The sequence below is a fragment of the Coenobita brevimanus genome, chromosome 102, assembly GCF_032717465.1.
Source record: "Coenobita brevimanus isolate Jiangsu-jjx chromosome 102, ASM3271746v2, whole genome shotgun sequence".
Lineage (NCBI taxonomy): Eukaryota > Metazoa > Arthropoda > Malacostraca > Decapoda > Coenobitidae > Coenobita > Coenobita brevimanus.
This window is the reverse complement of record NC_137055.1, coordinates 33,033,785-33,055,110: the sequence shown is the minus strand read 5'-3', so window position 1 is coordinate 33,055,110 and position 21,326 is coordinate 33,033,785. Positions and strand designations below refer to the sequence as shown.

The following is a 21,326-nucleotide window of genomic DNA, read 5'->3' as shown; positions in this document are numbered from 1 at the left end:
GTGGCCATGTACAATTTGCCATGAGGGTATGGGAAGTAATTCCATCTTGTGCAGAGTTTGTGATAAGTGGGTACATAAGAGATGTAGTAGTATTAGAGGTAGACTGCGAGATGATGCTGATTTTATGTGTGTGGCGTGCCGAGGAGAGCAGATGGAATTTGTCAGGCATGAAAAGATTGAAGTTGCGGGTGAGTCTCTTAGAGTTTTGTTATTTGGGAGACATTTAATGTGCTGGAGGTCGGATTGGAGCTAGCTCTGTGGCTAGGGTGAGAAGTGGTTGGAAGAAGTTCAGGGAGCTGTTGCCTTTCCTGACATTGAGAGGGCTCTCCGTACATGCTAAGGGATCTTTGTCTGCAGCATGTGTTAGGAGTGTAATACTACATGGTAGTGAGACCTGGGCAGTAAAGGAAGAGGATATTCTCAGGCTCTAATGTACAGAAATGACAGTGATTAGGTGGATATGCAGTGCATCCCTGCCTGCAAGGCCTGGAGGGGGCTGGGTTTATGATGGAAGAGTTGAGAGGTAGGATGGGACTGGAGTGTATTGTTCTTGTGATGAGGAGAGGTAGATTGAGGTGGTTTGGGCATATGGAGAGGAAGGGGGATGATAATTGGGTGCAGAAGGTGAGAAGCCTTAATACTGGGGATGGGGTTGTAAAGGTTAGACCAAAAAAGACATGAGACGAGGTCATTAAGTGTGACCACTGGGTTAGAGGACTGAACAGGAAGGTTGCCATAGATCAAGCAGCATGGAGAGCCACCATTAGGTGACCAAGGCTGACGCATGCAAGCATGTTGGAGCCTTCAAAAATGAAATGAAGTGAAACGAACACATGATTACAACAAGGGTAGTGAAAACAGTATAAAAGTTTTGAATAATGTATATATTATTGATTAAATCCCTGTGGAATCAGTTTGTTAGTTCACAGCATATAGCTAATGGACACTGCTCACCCATCTCACCATCTCGTGCCTGGATAGTGCAACGAATTACCAAATCAGCACTTTTCATTGGAAAGTATTCAAATTTTTATCTCCGTGTAAGTTTGTATACACCTAATTAACCAAAATTTGATCAGAAAGTTGTGCTTTTAATAGAAATTTAGGATTCTGAGCAAAAACTTGCCATAGGTACCCTTTAGCTTCCAACTCTCCTTGACAGATTTGTGTTTTGCATAAATATTGATTTAAAATGCAGGTGTGTTTATTTGAACTTTAAATCAATATTAATGCAAAACAGAAGTCTTTCAAAACGTGCTGCCAATCTAAAAGGGGAACACCTGCGAACTTTAGAATGTTTTCTCTTTAAATCTTGATCTTTTTAATAGTTAAATTAGGTACAGTTTTTTTTTTTTTTTTTTACCTACTTTCAGATAATTAGGTTTTTACGAATTGATATGGTGATAAAAATTAAAAAATTAAAAGTACCGATTTGGCATATTCAGTAATTAGTTGCACCGCTGCCTGGCCACCAACATGGCCCAGTCGTTTGTCCTCTTTTGTCAACAAGCAGCCACATCACCCATCCCAGCCACAATCCCAACCTAATAAAATAACAGGCACAACACTGTACTAGGCAATATTTTTCTTTATGTAATTAGAAAATGAAAGGGAGAATAAGAAATGCAAATGACTGGGAGAATAGGAAGGTGTGATAATGCTTGGCTGTTTCCTTACTGAAAGAAAGTAGCCGAGGAAAAACGTAAACAGTGGTTTGTAAATCACTGTAACAGCTGATAGTAAGTATATATTCAGAGTTAGCAGTGATCTGTGTTAAAAAAAAAAAAAAAAGTTGATACTGTACAGTATATCCATTACTGTACTTAGTGCATTCACAGAGGCACCTGTTAAATTTCTTAAATATTTCCTCCTTTCTCATTATGGAGTGATAAGTACTTCCTGTATGCACCACCAAGCCCCTCGCTCTTGTCACCAAGTCTTTTATGTATGGTGAACTGATGAATATTGACAAGATGTGCAGCGTTACAAGCAGGTAAACAAGCAGCACCATGGCTCAAGCCTTGACTCATGGAGCAAGAGGGAATGACTGAGGGAGAGGGAACAGAGAAGTCATCCAGTTTGCAGGCTCCTGGCCTTTGGTTTCTTCTTCCTTATATAAAAAAGAAAAAAAAAAGAAAAAAAAAAAAGTTACCATGTGAATCGGGCAGGAAACACCGCAGCTCCACCCAAACTATCTATCTATTGCCAGACGCCTCAATCCCGTTTGGGGTGGCCACAAACAAATCACCTTCAATTCGCCCTGTCCCCCGCCATTTCACTGCCCTGCTCCCAGCTCACACCCCCCTCCCTCATATACCTCTCCACCCCATCCCTCCATCTCATCCTCGGCCTCCCCCTCCCTCTTCCCCCCTCCACCTCACTCACATACACTCTCTTCGTCAGTCTTTCACCCTCCATCCTCTCCACATGGCCAAACCACCTCAGTGTGTTCCTCATAACGATTCCTATCACATCCACATCCACACCACAACACTCCTTTATATCCTTATTTGTCAGACTGTCTCTCCATGTGACTCCACAGGCACCTCTTAAATAACTCATTTCCACTGCTCTCACTCTTGACTTGTGTCCTTCCAACAACGTCCAAGCTTCACTTCCATACGTTAGAGTTGGTATCACAATACTGTCATGTAGTAACTTTTTCACTTCCATGCTCACTTCTCTGTTTCTTATCACTGCTTTCAAAGAACCACCCAAACAAAGGGACAAATACACGAACTATGAAAATCACAGCATCTTCAGTTTTTCCTTCAAATTTATATGTTTTTGTTGTTTACTTGAGAAAATGAGTGCTTTTCAAAGAGATCTGTTTTGTGGCTCACCAGTTAAAAGTATACCACTCTTAACATAGGAATGTATTGGCCAAAGTCTGTTGCTTTTTAACAATTTTTATTATTCTTGGGTAGACTAGTACGGGTTTTCTCAGTTTAAGCCCTGCCTTTGAACTGATGTCAGTGGGCAGGAGTGCTCCTCAGTTCCAGCTCCTCAGACATCAGTCACCAAAAACCTAGGCTCGATGCCACTTGGCTTTGCACTTTAGGTCACATAGACACCAAAGGTTACAGCTACACTTGGCTACACTTGTACTTACACAGGGCCACAATTATGTACTATTCAGTATACACTACTGTATACTGACATCAGTCCAATTTGCAAGAAATTATTACCCAGTAAATAATTTGTGTCAATTTTCCCCAGCTAATTAAAAGTGTGTCTCCTGACACAGTGGAGAAGTATACAGATTAGAAGTCTAATTACATCAAGAAGGAAGAAATAATTGAGTAAAGGATGTGATGTAGCTAAGTTCCTATTTATAGATAAGTACAACGGCCATACCACGTTGAGTACACCGCTTCCCGTCCGATCAGCGAAGTTAAGCAACGTTGGGTCTGGTTAGTACTTGGATGGGTGACCGCCTGGGAACACCAGATGCTGTTGGCTCGTTCTCCCTGCGTGTCAAGTGGGGTTGGTGGAGGATTAGTGCCCCTCCCTGAAAAACAATGAACTCTAAGCCCTTGGCCACCCTGTTTGGGATACATGGCGTCTGGCAATGAATGAATGGATGAACAACAATGGATTTTATAGAAAAAAAAAAAGATATAGTGATGTAATAAACTGTAATGCCCCCACCTTCTGCCCCTCTCCCAGTGACGACTCAAGATGCCTGGAACCACTGTCTGACTCTCTTCTTCTTCATTTCTGCAACATTCATGGCCTTTCCTCTAACTTTCACCCTGTTGATCACCGCCTCTCTTTCTCTAAACCTCACCTTCTTTTTCTAACTGAGACTCAGCTGTCTGAGGCAAGTGACAGCAGACCCTTTTCTGTATCCTCCTGCTTTCTCTATGCTCATTTCAAAGCCAAAGGTGGCTGTTGTGTATATATACGCAACAACTTATCTTGCTCTTGTGTTCCTGAACTCAATTCTTCTGAATTCTCTACACTCTGGCTTCGGCTTTCCTGTCATTCTCTGATTAAATATATCTGTGCTGTTTACGTATCTCCTAATTCTGCTGACTATCAAAAATTCTTTGACTATCTTACTTCTACAATGGAACATATTCTATCCTTTTCTCCTTTCTCTGAAATTTCCATTCTTGGATATTTCAGTGCTCAACACCACCTTTGGCTCTCCTCTCCTTTCACTGATCCAGCTGGTGAACAAGCCTACACCTTTTCTATCCTTAATAACCTAGAGCAGCTTGTACAGCACCCTACCCGTATCCCTGACTTCCTTGGAGAGAGCAGCATACTTGACCTCATCCTTACTACTAATCCTTCTGCTTACACTGTTAATCTTTTCTCTCCGTTGGGCTCCTCCAATCACAACCTTATCACTTTAACCTGTCTTATCGCTCCAGTACGGTCTGCGGACCCTCCAAAGAAACATCGTTTGTGGCATTTTGGAGTTGTGGATTTGGAGGCCCTCAGGCAGTACTTCTTTGATTTTCCTTGGAATGATTATTGCTTCCATGGCCGGGAGCCGTCTGGGTGTCCCTTGTGCATTACGGAGGTTATTCTCTCAGGCATGGAAGCATACATTCCTTTCTCATATCCTTTGACTAATGCACGAAAGCCTTGGTTTAATCACGCTTGTTCTAATGCTGTCCGCAACAAGGAGAGGGCTTATAAAAGGTACTGGAGCCAACCCACCCCTGAATCATCTTTTATACGTTTCTGCCCGGAATCGTGCTAAGTCTGTTCTTCGCTCTGGTAAAAATAAGTTCATCCATACAAATTGCTCTCGACTCTCTAACTCAAATTCTTTCTGCTCCTTCTGGCACCTTGCCAAAAACCTTTTTAACAACTTTACCTCATCATCCTTCCCCCCTCTTTTCTACTCTGATGGCTCTGTACCTATTTCTTCTACTGATAATGCAGATCTCTTTGCTCAGACTTTTCCTCCTGTTCCACCTTAGATGATTCTGGTGCTGTTCCTCCATCACTTTCCCCCTCTGACTTCCTCATGGCTGACATTAAAATTTCTTCAGCTGATGTATTTTCTGCCATCACAGGCCTCAGTACTAATAAGGCATATGGGCCTGATGGAGTCCCTCCTGTTGTTCTCAAGAACTGTGCTTCTGTGCTTACTCTCTGCCTAGGCAAACTCTTTCGCCTTTGTCTATCAACTTTTACCTTTCCCTCTTGCTGGAAGTTTGCTCTCATTCAGCCAGTCCCAAAGTAGGGTGACCATTCCCAACCCTCTAACTATCATCCCATTACTTTAACATCCTGTATCTCAAAAGTTTTCGAATCAATTCTTAATAGAAAATTTTAAGGCATCTTTCCTATCACAACCTTCTTTCTGATCGTCAGTATGGGTTCCATCAGGGACGCTCCACTGGCGATCTTCTCACCTACCTTTCAGACTCCTTGTCATCCTCCTTTCAGGACTTTGGTGAAAGCTTTGCCATTGCACTTGACATCTCAAAGGCTTTCGATCGAGTCTGGCATAAATCCTTACTTTCCAAACTACCCTCTTATGGTTTCTATCCTTCTATCTGTGCCTTCATCGCTAGTTTCCTTTCTGGTCGTTCTATAGCCGCTGTTGTAGACGGCCATCATTCTTCTCCTAGATCTATTAACAGTGGTGTTTCTCAGGGCTCTGTCCTATCACCAACTCTCTTCATTTTATTCATCAATGACCTTCTAAGCTGTACATCTAACCCTGTCCACTCATACGCAGATGACTCCACCCTTCACCTTTCCATTCAATTCCCGCAACGTCCATCTCAGCAGTTACTTCAACAATCAAGGGATGAGGCTATGGCACACCTAATATCTGACTTGGCTTGTATCTCTGACTGGGGTTAAAATAATCTGGTTGTTTTTAATGCATCAAAGACTCAATATTTGCACCTATCAACCTGACAAAATCTTCCACAGGTATACCCACTAATGTTTAATAATATTCAGCTTAATCTGCATCATCATTGAACATGCTTGGGGTTTCATTTACTTGGGACTTATCTTGGAAAAATCATATTACATTTCTTGTAAAATCTGCTTCCAAGAGATTGGGTGTGCTAAGCCGACTCCGTTCTTTCTTTACCCCTGTACAATTGTTGACTCTATACAGGGGTTTTATCCGCCCCTGCGTGGAGTACAACTCTCATGTGTGGGGAGGCTCCCCACATACAGCTCTTCTCAGTAGGGTGGAGTCAAAGGCTTTTCATCTCATTAACCCTCCCCCTCGTACTGACTCCCTTCAAACTCTGTCTCTTCGCCACACTGTTGCTTCTTTATTTCTTTTCTGTCGCTACTTCAGTGGTCACTCTGAACTGTCTGCATGCATTCCTCCACCTATATGACGGGCGCGTAGCAGCCGTCTAGCAGCAAACTCTCATTCCTTTTCTGTCCAGCTCTCTAATGCAAGAGTTAACCGTTACTCCCAGTCCTTCATTTATGCAGCAGGTCAACTCTGGAACTGTCTCCCTCTGTCTGTATTTCCTGCTTCCTATGATCTCCAATCTTTCAAACGCAGTGTGTCAAGGCATCTCAAAATGAATGGATCTTGAATTTGGCTCACTCTTGTATTTTGTTTTTCTCTTGGAAGGAACAGTTTTGCGGACTCGTCGCCTTTGGTTCCTTCTTCGTCACATAAAAAAAAAAAAAAGTAGTTGAATGAAAAAGAAAATAAGGAAATACAGTATTACACGACAATTACATGGCCATGTTAAAAATTCGGTATTACAGAGGTTAAAAGGCATCATGAGGATAGCACAAAGAATGACTATTCATAGAAATCACAAGGAAAATCAAGCAGTATAAAAGGGAAAATAATAATAATATGAGTAAATAGGTATGATTATAGGAATGATTATAGGTATGATTACAGTAGTTTTATCTGTCTATCTCTCTGTTGCCAGATGCCTCAGTCCTGTAAGTATTGGCCACAAACAAATCACCTCCATGTCGCCCTGTCCCTAGCCATTTCAATGTCCTTCTCTCAGCTCACACCCTCATCTCTCATATACCTCTCCACTCCATCCCTTAGTCTCATCTTGGCTTCCCCCTCCCTTTCCTCCCCTCCACCTCGTTCATGTACACTTTCCTCATCAGTCTCTCGCTCTTCATCCTCTCCACGTGGCCAAACCACCTCAGTGTGTTTCTTCTATCACTTCGTATCACATCCACATCCACACCACAATGCTCCTTCACATCCTCATTTGTCAGTCTGTCTCTCCATGTGACTCCATATGCTCCTCTCAAATTACTCATTTCCACTTCTCTCACTCTTGACTTGTGTCCTTCCAACAAGGTCCAAGCTTCACTTCCATACATTAGAGTTGGTATCACAAAATGTCATGCATAACTTTTTCACTTCCATGCTCATTTCCCTGTTTCTCATCACTGCTTTCAAAGAACCAGCAACCTTTCTTCCTTGTTGTACCCGTTCAAGCACTTCACCCTCTGAATTTCCATCCTTACTCATCACACGTCCCAAGTACAGAAATGCACTCACATTTTCTGTTTCCTCCTCATCCAACCTCACTGTACATTCAGTGACTTCAAGTCTGCCGAAGACCATTTTACTCTTCCCTACATTCATCTTTAGATTCTGTTTCTTACACACTCTCCCAGACTCATTCACCAAGCCTTGCAGCATCCCTTCGTTTTCACTTAACAACACGGTATCATCTGCAAACAACAGTACAGTCAACCCTCTCTAATTCGAACCCAAATAATTCGGAAATCGATTAAAGGAGATCTTTTTTGACCACCAGATAAATAATTTTAATTCAGACAGAATATTGAATTGAGCGAGGCAAGTCCAAAACGGGTTCCAGTGGTAAGTGGACGTGAACAGTTTTTGTGGTGATAAGTGTTGTAATAAATGTAATTTTTAAGAACTGTGCAGTACCTTCAGTACACTTAAGTGTACTGTACTCTACTACTGTGTTGCAAGAGTTCATTATCAAGGTTTGACACTATTTTATTTATTGTATTGTGCACTCTTTGAGTATAAAGTAATAATATAATGTTCTGTTCAATGTTTTTGAGAAAAAGCCATGTTTTAGTGAGCTTGGGTTTGATTTGGGGAGAGGGGCAAGCATGAGCTCCAATAATTCGGATTTTTGGATAATTCGACATAGGGTTCCACCCAATTAATCTGAATTATAGAGGTGTTTACTGTACAGGGAGTTTCCACACACTGCCCTCTTTCACTAGGACTGCTCCAGCATCCACTGTTCTGCCTTGTATTTCTTTTATAACCCCATCCATATACAGATTGAACAGCCATGGAGACATGACACATCCCTGTTTCAATTCACCCTTCATATAGAAAAATTCACTCCATTCACTATCCACACTCACTGCAGCCTTGGCACCCTCATACATACTCTTCACAGCATTCAGCACCTTCCCATTTACTCCATATATTCTTAATATTTTCCACAGTCCTTGTCTATCCACCCTGTCATATGCCTTCTCCAAATCAGTGAAGGCTGCATACAACTTCTTTCCCTTCTCTAGAAACTTTCCCACTAATGACCTAAGAATGAATATCTGATGTGCACAATCTCTTCCTTTCCTAAAAGCTCCCTGTTCTTCCCCAACTATTTCTTCTGTTATTTCCCTATCTCTGTCAATAAGTAATAATAATAATAATCATCATCTGGTCTTTTGTTTCTCAAAAGCGCCAGTTCTTCTATAGGGAATTCACTAGCGCTTGACACACATATACATTATTTTTACAATTACAAGAACTGTGACATCTCTCATACACAATGCAAACTTCATCAGTAAAAGAAAAAAATGAAAGTATCCTATTATATACTTTTCCTGTTACACTGATAAGACAAATGCTCCTGTGATTACCACACACTTCTTTTTCCCCTTTTCCTTTGTACAGGGGAATAATTATATCTGACTTCTAGTCCTCCGGGACTTTACCTTCCTCCCAGGCCAATCTGCACATCCTCCCCATCGTTCCACTACTGTCTTTCCCCCATGCTTCAGCATTTCACCATACTCTTCATCATTTCAAGGGGCTTTCCCCGTTTTGACTTTCTTCATTGCTTCCACAATTACCATCCCACTGATTTCTTCCTCTCTTCTCACATCCCTCCTTCTCCCAGCCATTCCCCAGCAACTTATACATGCATTGCATTCATTCTTTATGTTCAACAATTCCTTAAAGTGTTCTATCCATCTGCTCTCTTCTTTTCCCATCGCCACTAGTAATCTGCCAATTTTATCTTTCACTCCCCAACTAACTTCTTTAACACTCTGTCTAACTCTCCTTACCTTTTTCCAGAACACTTTCTTACATTCTCTCCACTTTACACTTAATTTTCTTCCAAATTTCTTATCCACTCTCTTTTTACTCTCTCTTACTAATCTTTTCACGTCTCTCTTCCTTTCCACGTATAATTCTCATTTCCATCTCTCAACTTCCTCCACACCTCTCTCAGTCACTCACTATATGCTTTCTTCTTTTGTGCCACAACCTATCTCACCTCTTCATTCCTCTATGCTGTTCCTTGCACCCCCTTTCATTTTAATAGTAAAACAAATTAAAAGTAGTAGTATGATAGTATATTTCCGTATAATCAGTGTCCTCGTAATTACCGCATCACTTCATAATTGAAGTCCATTCTGAAGGAACAGTGTCAGGGAATTTTTCTAATTAGCTGCATTGTATCGAAGATCATATTGATACATAGGACAGTGATCACATAACATTGGTTTCACAGGAATTGCAATAGTATTGTCTCATAACCACTAAATCATGTTCACACTGTTAGTTTGGTGTTCCCAATATTATAGACAAGTTAACACGATATAATATGGGTGAAGCTCATCTTGATATTGTTTCCTTTATTATTATATCACTTACATCCCTTTTTTGTTATTGTTTTCTGGTATTTGTTGTTTCCTTTATTATTACTGTATATCTCTTAATAACCCTTTTTTTTTTCATATCACATAATTCCCTCCACCTGACACAAATGTCTCCTTTTCAGTATTGAGTTTCATGTTCTGTATATTTCAAGTGGTCACATCGGGTGTCACTAGGTATGACCAGTTATCAGTGTCCTGTAGTTGCTGTACTGTTCCTTTCACAACTCTGATCTTGTCCAGCCTTTTTTCCATTCATCTAAGACAGCAATGAACTACACAGATAGTAATAAGAAAGCCGATAAATGAAACAACCATGGGGGGAAGCACGAAATATGAATGCACCCAAGAATGATTAAAGGCCAATGAGAATTGACGCATCACAAAGTCACATTCGTTGAGAGTATCTAACATACTTAATTTCTAGGATGTGATGAACAAGTTGTCAGAAAGAAAGTGGAAAGACACATTAATAGGTTGAAAGATTTTGTATGTGTGAGAATGAACTGCATAGTGATGATGTGTAGGGTCGGTAACCATTCCACAGATTCTGACTTAATAGCACAATAATCGGTTGCGCTGCACTAGCCATTTGCAAGAACTGAACAAACAGGAGCATCAGGACAGATGATACTGGCAGAGATTGGGACACTGAAAAAGAAGTATTGGACATGATTAAGATGAGCATGGTGTACTGGAATTTTAGGGCCAGAACGAAAGAGCAGATAGATTGTACGAAAACATTGCGAACCAGGGCATATTTGTAAGTTGCAGCACTATTAGGAAAAATGGCAAGAAGATACGCAGAGCAGAGATGGGAGGTAGGTAAGAGAGAGGAGCAGTGGCTGAGATCAGTAGAAGATGTAAATGCAGTGGAGGCATGATTGTGTGAGAGAAAGAAATATTCAGTGGAGAGAGGCCTGTAACAAGGATTTATTATTATTATTGTTATTATTATTATTATTATTATTATTATTTATTATTATTATTATTATTATTATTATTATTATTGTTACTCTTTTTTTTATATGTCTGACTCAGGGCAAAGGCTTTAGGGCATATCCCCAAGCCCCAATTGTCCTCTTACATCTCCACGTGTCACCACTTTGGCGCTAACACCCACCATCCATGTTGAATACTGTACATGCCAGGGCTGTCCCATACAGGATTGGTATATTGGTATTAGTGGGGGTGTTTTTACAATATGTCGGCTGGTTTTCTGGTAGATCGGTAAAGTCTACTTTTTATGAAATTTAAATCCATAAACTGTTCCCTGCCCCAATGGGGATTTCAGCCAAGGTCTGTTAGGACTGCAGGCCATGTCTCTACTGATTGAGCCTCCTTCCCCATAAAACAAGCCTTTGGTGTTTCCAGGCGGTCACCAGTCCAAATACTAACCAGAACCACAGTTGCTTAACTTCAGTGATCGTATGAGAAGCAGTGCAATGACTGTGGTATGGCTGTTGAATGAGAAAGGAAAGGGGATGATGTGGAAGAGGTTGAACATGATGGAAGAACAGAGTGGGATGTGAACAGCAGTGGCACTAGGAGGGAAAGTAGCATCAAGTATGAGATAATACAGAGAATGGAACCACTGGAGACAAGTTAAAGGTAGAATGGTATCATTCCACCATAGAGCGAAGATCAGAGAGAGACTCTAGATCCAGTGTAACATGACCTTCAACAGCATCAGCTAGAAGATGAAGGAAGGCTGTGACCTGAGTAAGAAGAGAGTCTAGGGAGAGTTGTAAGTTCTCTAGGTGCAGCATGACATACAGCACGTCATTTACAATATTAATTTTCGAAATCTGTCCCTGTAAAATGTCCAAGAAATTATTAAGCATTTCTGTTACAGCATTGAGGTGTGCAATGATTTTCTGCAGCATAGAGTTTTGTGCCTGGAGAACCCTATTTTGAGATTCAGGAGCATTAGCCAAATCAGCAAGGTTTGATTTGAAGTTAGAGAAGTCACGAGAAGTTGCTACACCAAGCTGTCCAGGATTTCCCCACCAAGATAAAAAACACCCCTTTTCACACGCGAACAACCTACAGGTGTCCCCCCGCTTCACACGCGAACAACCTACAGGTGTCCCCCCGCTTCACACGCGAACACCCTAGAGGTGTCTGGCTAGGAAAAAGGAATTTAGATGATAAAATTTAGGGCAAACATAGTCAAGCTTCCAATGGATAGGTATGGTAAGTAGGGAGGGGACCAGAAAGCATCAGGAATGTGTTTCTCCTCAATGGTTGTCCAATGGGACTGTATCCTATTCAGCTGTTGCATGAAGTGAGGCAGGGCCATGGCTATGGTGACCAGTGGCTCTAGGTTGTAGTGCAGGGAGACTACATATCGCCTACCATTACCTCACCTCCCAGGCAGACCAAGGCCCCCAGTTACACGGTACCATCGTCCTGACCCGTGAGGTTCAGTACTGCTAGCAAGTAGACCCACAACATATTTACTTAAAAAATAAATCTAAGTTAAAGGAGATGGTCATGAAGAGGAGACAGTTATAGTGATAATTTTTATGCAAGGAACTGGAGGTTTGTGTGCAGAGCACAATTTTCAGTGGTAATCATTGACATCATTGACAGGAGGGGGAGAATGCTGTGCCCTAGAATGAGAAGGAGTGTTGGAAGGGGTGTCACAATAAGGAGTAGGAGAAGAAGATGGAGTATTTCCAAGCGATGTTTCCAATACCTGATCCCCTGGGGCACATTTAAGATCATCTGCATTCACCCACCTGGTACTACTGGTGGATAGTTCCTGTATTCAAATTTGTTACCATTATGAGTTACCATAATTGGAAAATGTGAGTGCGTTTAAGTACTTGGGTAGTGTGATGACTAAGGATGGAGGTTTGGAGGGTGAAGTGCTTGAAAGGGTACAGCAGGGAAGAAAGGTTGCTGGTTCTTTGAAAGCAGTGATAAGAAACAGGGAAGTGAGCATGGAAGTGAAAAAGTTACTACATGACAGTATTGTGATACCAACTCTAACGTATGGAAGTGAAGCTTGGACGTTGCTGGAAGGACACAAGTCAAGAGCGAGAGCAGTGGAAATGAGATATTTAAGAGGAGCCTGTGGAGTCGCGTGGAGAGACAGGCTGATGAATGAGGATATAAAGGAGCGTTGTGGTGTGGATGTGGATGTGATAGGAAGCGATATGAGGAACATACTGAGGTGGTTTGGCCATGTGGAGAGGATGGAGGGTGAAAGACTGATGAAGAGAGTGTATGTGAGTGAGGTGGAGGGGGGATGAGGGAGGGGGAGGCCGAGGATGAGATGGAGGGATGGGGTGGAGAGGTATATGAGAGAGGGGGGTGTGAGTTGGGAGGAGGGCAGTGAAATGGCGGGGGACAGGGTGACTTGGAGGCGATTTGTTTGTGGCCACCCCAGACGGGATTGAGGCGTCTGGCAATAGATAGATAGATGGATAGATGAGTTACCATGCAGTGTGGGCCTATAAATTTATAATCTAATTTAGAGCTGTGTGTATGTGAATGAGCAAATACCAAGTCTCCAGCCTTGATGCAGATAGGTGATGCACACTTATGCTGGTATTTTACCATATCCTTTTTAGATAAGACCAGGTTAGCTTTGCCATACGGATGTATTTTCTTAAAGTCTGTCATTTTAACTTTCACATACTCATCTGAATTATAGAGTGGACCAGGTTTCGATGATAGCATTGAATATGGCAATTCTTTCTGAAACTCATATAGGACAAAGCATGGAGTTTCACCAGTGGATGCTTTGATGGAACTGTTGATTGAGGCCACAACTTGGAGTAGCCACTTATCCCAACAGGTGCTTTGAGAACCCAAATGCCTTAAACACTCCAACACTTTTCTATTTTGTCATTCGACAAGGCCATTGGAAGCTGGATGGATGGGTATGACATTACAGTTATTGATGTTATACTGCTTTCAAATCTCAACAAGAAGACTGTTGTTAAAATCATTGCTATTATCAGTAATAACAGTAGATGGTGTAGTAAACAGACAAATGATGCGATCTATAAAGGCACATGCGACTCTCGTAGTGGTCTTGTCTTGGAGAGCCATGAGGACACCGTAACGTGAGAAATGATCAACTGCTGCAAACAAATACTCTGCACCAGATTCTGTAAGAGGTAATTTGAGGAGGTCAATAGAAACGATCTCGCAAGGACTTGATGAAACTGGATATTGCAAAATTCGGGCAGGTAATTTGGTTGACGATTACAGGAGATGCAGGAATCACAGTGGGCATTGATGTCCTTCCGCATAATAGGCCAGTAAAATGAAAGACGTGATTGTCTCAAACATTTATCTTTTCCCGGATGGGATGCATGAGGTACATTATGAATGATGTGGAGTACTGGAAGTATTAGATCAGTGGGAACAACGAGTTGATGTACGTCTCTATTAGGTATGTCTTTTACTGAAAGGGGTGTCTTCCTGTACAAGATATTGTCCAACATGAGATCATTGGCTGGCAGTGGCATAGTAGGTAGGGATGAAGTGTCTCCAGATTCTAGGAAGTAAATAACCTTGAACCACTGAGGGTCTGCACACTGGCAATTATAAACTAATCTGAGGTGAGAGTGGTGCACGGAGGATTATTGGGTTGACATGGTAAGACTGCTGCAGTTATATGATGTGAAAGAGCATCTGCAACTGCATTTGACTTGCCAGGCACATAATGAAAGGTTGGGTTAAAGTCATGTATAATTACTGACCATCATGCCAGGCGACCAGTAAGATTTCTTCCTTTGGATAAATCACAAAGGGGGAGATAATCTGTTTGGATATGTACTGGATATCCATATATTAGTGCCCCTCCCTATAAAACAAATTAACTCTAAGCCATTGGCCACCCCGTCTGGGATACATGGTGTCTGGCAATGAATGAATGATGAATATCTCTGAAGTATTTGAGAGACCAAACAGCTGTTATAGATTCCCAATCAGTAACACTGTACTCACATTCTGCGGTGTTTAGGGCACAACTAGCATATGCTGTTATATGTTTCCCCTTTGCTTGATTAACTTGCATCAATACTGCACCAATTCCTACTCCAAATGCATCTGCACAAAGAAGAAAAGGTTTTGTATAATCAGGGAATGCTAGAACTGGGGCATTAGCAAGTGCTGTCTTCATTGTTTTCAAAAGCCTGTGACTGATCGTTGATCCAAACAAAGATTTAATTTTTCTTCAGCAATTCAGTCAGAGGAGCAGCAATTTGTGCGTACCCTTGAGTAAAAAGCTAATAGTAGCCACTCAGACCAAGAAAACTCCTCACATCATCAGTATTGGTAGGCTCAGGGAAGTCAGAAACCACTTTAACTTTTTCTTGTGTGGTATGAATTCGTTCAGCATCAGCTACATGACCCAGAAATTTAACCCTCTTTCATAAAAAGTCACATTTACTGCACTTAACCTTTAAACCTGCCATTTGAAGGTGATCAAAAACTTGTTGTAGCATGGCAAAATGTTCAGCGATGGATTTGCTCACTACAGTGGTGTCATCTAAATAAGCAAGAAGCCTCGGACAAGGACTGACCAAACGATGACGACCCAGGACCGGACAAAGGACTTGGTAATGAGTACATGGAATGTAAGAGGAGCGAATGATGAGGTGAAAGAGAGAGAGAGAGATTGTCCAGGTGCTTGAGGGTGTGAAAGTGGATGTATGTGGAATAACTGAAACAAAATGGAGAGGAGAAAGTGTGAGAGAATGGGAGTATGGATGGGGTATATGTGCAGGAGTAGATGAGAATGAGAGGGCAAAGGAAGGAGTATGTATAGTTGTGAGTAAAAGATGGAAGAAGAGCATAAGACAGTATGGATCAGTTGGGTCAAGGATTGTGTGGGTAAAGTTGAAAGTTGGAATACAAATGTGGGCGATTGTGTGTGTGTGCATGCCAACGCAAGATCGTGCTAGAAGAGTGAGAGAAGAGTTCTGGACAAATGTGGAAGTGTGCATGGATAAGTTTGGAAGGAATGAGAGAATGTTTTTGATTGGTGATATGAATGGTAAAGTTGGTAATGTGAAGGTGGATGGAATAGTTGGTGAGTGGGGTGTGCCTGCTGAGATAGATGAGAATGGGAGTGCGTTAGTGGACATTTGTGCTGGGAGGGGGTTGGTGATAGCCAATACCCTCTTCAGGCATAAAATGATCCACAGGTATACATGGCGAGTGATGAGAAGGGTGGGTGGTGAACTGAATGAAAGGAAGGCAATGATTGATTATGTGTGTGTGGATGAAAGGATGCGAAGATGTGTAAAGGATGCAAGAGTGTATAGAGGTTGGGGGAGTGGACTGTCTGACCACTACTTGGTGGTGGCCAGAATTAGGATGCAAGTAAGATGGAGGAATAGAAGAAGGGAAAGACGAGAGGAAGGAGTAGTTGCAAGGAGAGTGGAGAGGTTACAAGAGGATGAGAAAAAGGCAGAGTATAAGAGAGAAGTGGAGGAACGATTGGGCAAATATGAATTGGAGCAGATGGGAGGCGTGGAAGGTGTGTGTAAGATATTTACAGAAGAAATATGTGCAGCATGTGATGTGGTGTGTGGAAGGAAGAGAAGACGGAGGGGGGTGCAAGGAACAGCGTGGTGGACTGAAGAGGTGAAACAGGCTGTGGCACAAAAGAAGAAAGCATACAATGAATGGATGAGAAATAGGGGCGTGGAAGAAGTTGAGAGGCGGAAGAGAGAGTTATATGTGGAAAGAAAGAGAGAGGTGAAAAGATTAGTAAGAGAGAGTAAGAAGAGAGTGGATGAGGAATTTGGAAGGAATCTGAGTGTAAAGTGGAGGGACTGTAAGAAAATGTTCTGGAGAGAAGTGAAAAGAGTAAGACAGGATGGAAGTGAAGTTAGCAGGGAAGTGAAAGATAAAAATGGTAGATTACTAGTGGAGAAGGGAGAAAAAGTGAGCAGATGGAGAGAACACTTTAAGGAATTGTTGAACGTAGAGGATGGAAGTAATGCGAGTATAAGTGGCTGGGGAATGGCTGGGAGAAGGAGGGAGGTGAGAAGACAGGAAGAAATCAGTAGGATAGAAGTTGTGGAAGCAATGAAGAAAGTTAAATCGGGGAAAGCCCCAGGAATTGATGGAGTGTGTGGTGAAATGCTGAAGCATGGGGGAGAGATAGTAGCAGAATGGATGTGGAAGATGTGCAGATTGGCCTGGGAGGAAGGTAGAGTCCCGGAGGATTGGAAGTCAGGTATAATTATTCCCTTGTACAAAGGAAAAGGGGAAAAAGAAGTGTGTGGTAATCATAGGGGCATTTGTCTTCTTAGTATAATAGGAAAAGTGTATGGTAGGATACTTATAGACAGAGTTAGAGAAAGAACAGAGAAATTAGTTGGAGAAGAACAGGGAGGCTTTAGGAAGGGAAGAGGTTGTGTAGATCAGATATTCATTCTTAGATCTTTAGTGGAAAAGTTTCTAGAGAAGGGAAAGAAGTTGTATGCAGCTTTCATGGATTTGGAGAAAGCATATGACAGGGTGGATAGACAAGGATTGTGGAAAGTGTTAAGAATATATGGAGTAGATGGGAAGTTGTTGAATGCTGTGAAGAGTATGTACGATGGTGCGAAGGCTGCAGTGCGTGTGGATGGTGAACTAAGTGAATTTTTCTCTTTGAAAGTTGGTTTGAAACAGGGATGTGTCATGTCTCCATGGCTGTTCAATCTGTACATGGATGGGGTAATAAAAGAGGTACAAGGTAGGGTAGTGGATGTTGGAGTGGCCCTGGTGAGAGAGGATAGTGTTTGGAAACTCCCTGTACTGTTGTTTGCAGATGATACTGTGTAGTTGAGTGAAGACGAAGGGGAGCTGCAAGGCTTGGTGGATGAGTTTGAGAGAGTGTGTAAGAAACGAAACCTAAAGGTGAATGTAGGGAAGAGTAAAGTGATGGTCTTTGAGAGAGGTGAAGTTAGTGAATGTACAGCGTGGTTGGATGGTGAGGAATTGGAAAATGTGAGTACGTTTAAGTATTTGGGTAGTGTGATGAGTAAGGATGGAGGTTTGGAGGGTGAAGTGCTTGAAAGGGTACAGCAGGGAAGAAAGGTTGCTGGTTCCTTGAAAGCATTGATAAGAAACAGGGAAGTGAGCATGGAAGTGAAAAAGCTACTACATGACAGTATTGTGATACCAACTCTAACGTACGGAAGTGAAGCTTGGACATTGTTGGAAGGACACAAGTCAAGAGTGAGAGCAGTGGAAATGAGTTATTTAAGAGGAGCCTGTGGAGTCACGTGGAGAGACAGGCTAACGAATGAGGATATAAAGGAGTGTTGTGGTGTGGATGTGGATGTGATAGGAAGCGTTATGAGGAACACACTGAGGTGGTTTGGCCATGTGGAGAGGATGGAGGGTGAAAGACTGACGAAGAGAGTGTATGTGAGTGAGGTGGAGGGGGGAAGAGGGAGGAGGAGGCCGAGGATGAGATGGAGGGATGGGGTGGAGAGGTATATGAGAGAGGGGGGTGTGAGCTGGGAGCAGGGCAGTGAAATGGCGGGGGACAGGGCGACTTGGAGGCGATTTGTTTGTGGCCACCCCAAACGGGATTGAGGCGTCTGGCAATAGATAGATAGATAGATAGGAATGATTGATCACACCACTGAATACAGAATGTATAGGTCTCATGAATACTGATGGAGCATTTCTAAGACCAAAGGGCATTTTTTTTTTTTTTTTTTTTTTTTTTTTTTTTTTTAAATGAAAGGAAGAAGGACCCAAAGGCCAGGAGCCCATAAACTTTTCCTTCCAAGAAAAAAGCAAAAACAATGCAAGAGAGAGCCAAATTCGAGATTTGTTCATTTCGAGATGCCTGGATACACTGCGTTTGAAAGATTGGAAATCATAGGAAGTAGGAAATACAGACAGTGGGAGACAGTTCCAGAGTTGACCTGTTGCATTAATGAAGGACTGGGAGTAATGGTTAACTCTTGCATCAGAGTTGGTCAGAAAAGGGATGAGAGTTTGTTGCTTGACGGGTGCTACGTGCCTGTTGTAGAGGTGGAGGGATGCAAGCAAACAGTTCAGAGGAGCAGTGACCATTTAAGTAGCAATAGAAAAGAGATAAAAATGCAACAGTTCAATGAAGAGACAGATTGAAGGGAGTCAGTAAGAGGAGGAGAGTGAATGAGATAGTTAATGATAATGTCCGGAAGGGGTGCTGAAGGCAGGTATTGGGTGAGATGACTTTTCTATTTCTACTTGCCATTAGCCACTGAGTAAATCAAACATGGTGAAAACTACGTTTTTTTCACCAAGTGATTCCAGTAAATCTGTTAAGACTGGTAACAGGAATCAGTCGGGTACAGTGACAGAGTTTACGATAGTCAAACACAGCCCTAAATTCTCTTCTTTTCATGGTTACTAGAAAGAGCAGACTGTTCCATGGACAGACACAGTGTTCAGTGATTTCCTGATCTAACATATCCTCTATGATCTCATCTGTTTGTTGTCACAAGCTGTGTAGTAGTCTATATGCCAGGCCATAAACTGGCTGAGTACCGGGAATTAATGGAATAGAATGCTTGATCTTGTTCGTCTTCCCCATAGTTTCGCCATGTAAGGCCACAACATCTCAATAGGTCTGCAACAGATTTATTAATTGCTATTTATATTGGGGAAAATTGCCCAGATGTACATGTGAGGCAAAGTTAACTGAAGGAGTGGCAGTAGAGTCCACAGAGTTTTGAATTGTATACACACTAGGTGGCTCCTCCTCCTTCTCCATAGTGGTTACAGAGAATAGTATACCCTGGTACACCATTATGGCCGATGGGTATAAAAGATTGTGTACCTGTAGTAAATGAAGAGCATCGTTATGCAAAAAACTGGCGTTAATTTGTCTGCAGCTTAATATTGAAAACATATTAGTAAAACAAAGTTAACCTCTTCCTTCATTTGTTTTCATTCATTTTTGAAGGCTCCAACATGCTTGCATGCTTCGACTTGGTCACCTAATGGCAGCTCCCCATGGTGCTCAATCTCTGGCAGCTTCCCTGTTCAATCCCTCATCTCTGAAGTCACACTCAGTGACCTCGTGCCAGGTCTTTTTCGGTCTACCTCTAGCAACCCTACCCTAACAGTAACACTTCTAACCTTCTGCACTCAATTATCATCCCCCATCCTCTTCACATGCTCAAACCATCTCAATCTACCTCTCCTCATCACAACACCAATACACTCCAGTTCCATCCTACCCCACAACTCTTCCATCATAAACCTAGCCCTCCCCCAGGCCTCACACTCAGGGATGCACTGCACATCCACCTAATCATTATCATTTCTGTATGTTTGACCCTGTGAGTATCCTTCACTGTGCAAGTAAAAATGTACTATGTTATTCATGCTCCTACCAGACAGTTTTATTCGGCTTAGGAGAGCTTCCTAGTAGTGAAGAGGCTAATGAGGACTGTAAGTAATCCATCCAGTTCAAAAAGTCTCCTCTGAGATGAGTAAAATTTTCTAAAGTTAGCAAGTGAAAATTAATTTCAGGCTGTCCCACGAAATGTTTGACAAACTTCAAGGGGTTATTCATGGACTGATTTTGAGAACTAAGGGCTATATCAATATAGATCCAGCTCTCCACTGTTTTTTTGGAGTTACAATTACTGATGACCCTATGGATTAAACTAGCCTCCCTCACAATTCACCCATAAGGTCATCAGTAACTGCAGCCACTGTATTGGTAGAGAATTGGACCCTTGCTGATATAGCATTTTTAAGCTCTGAATTACAGTAGATCAGAAATAACCTCCTGAAATTTCTCATGGATTTCCTTGGACACCCTGTGTGTGTCATGGTAGTGAAGTGGTTAGACAAGGACCACCTGTATCTGTTAGTTTGTTAAACACTTGTTTTAACTGAGATGAAACTTAACAAATTAATCACTGGTCTGACAGAGATTCGATTGCAGGCCCTTGCGCTTCACACACGTGCATGTTACCACTGAGCCAAAGAGAGGATCCCCGCTTTGTCTCTTGGCAGCGCGGGCTTTTACAGACCCCATAACATCAGTCATTACTCCCCTTGGCAATTATTGGTGAGTTTCGAACACACATGGTAGCGTAGCATTGGAGGCCACCATTTGGGATGCTGCAGACCCCACCGAACAGATCATTCCCGGGATGTAAGGACTAGGACGCTGTCAGCTAACCAACAACATCATTCCCCTCCAAGCCTTGCCTCACATCCCACACCACTGCCAACCAACATAATAACCAAACTGAAGCATAACAAATCAATTACACTGGTCTGGCCTAGATTCGATCTCGGGCCCTCGCGCTTCATGGACGCACACGTTACCACTGAGCCAAACAGAGGATCCCCCGCTTTGCCTCTAGGCATCGCGGGCTTTTATAGACCCCATTACACACTTTTACTGGGGCACGTCCACTTCATGTCACCTTGGCCAATGTGGTATTTCATAACTATTCTGCCACTGCACTGTAATG

At 42.3% G+C, this 21,326-nt stretch overlaps 1 protein-coding gene and 1 non-coding gene across 2 annotated transcripts in view; both read left to right on the top strand.

Annotated features, from left to right (window-relative positions):
* LOC145415452 (fat-like cadherin-related tumor suppressor homolog) overlaps positions 1-21,326 on the top strand; it is a 693,356-nt gene that overhangs the window by 631,016 nt on the left and 41,014 nt on the right. The window lies entirely within an intron of this gene.
* Positions 3,344-3,462, top strand: LOC145415481 (5S ribosomal RNA). The gene has a single exon (XR_013900082.1). It is a non-coding gene; the product is annotated as a 5S ribosomal RNA (ribosomal RNA).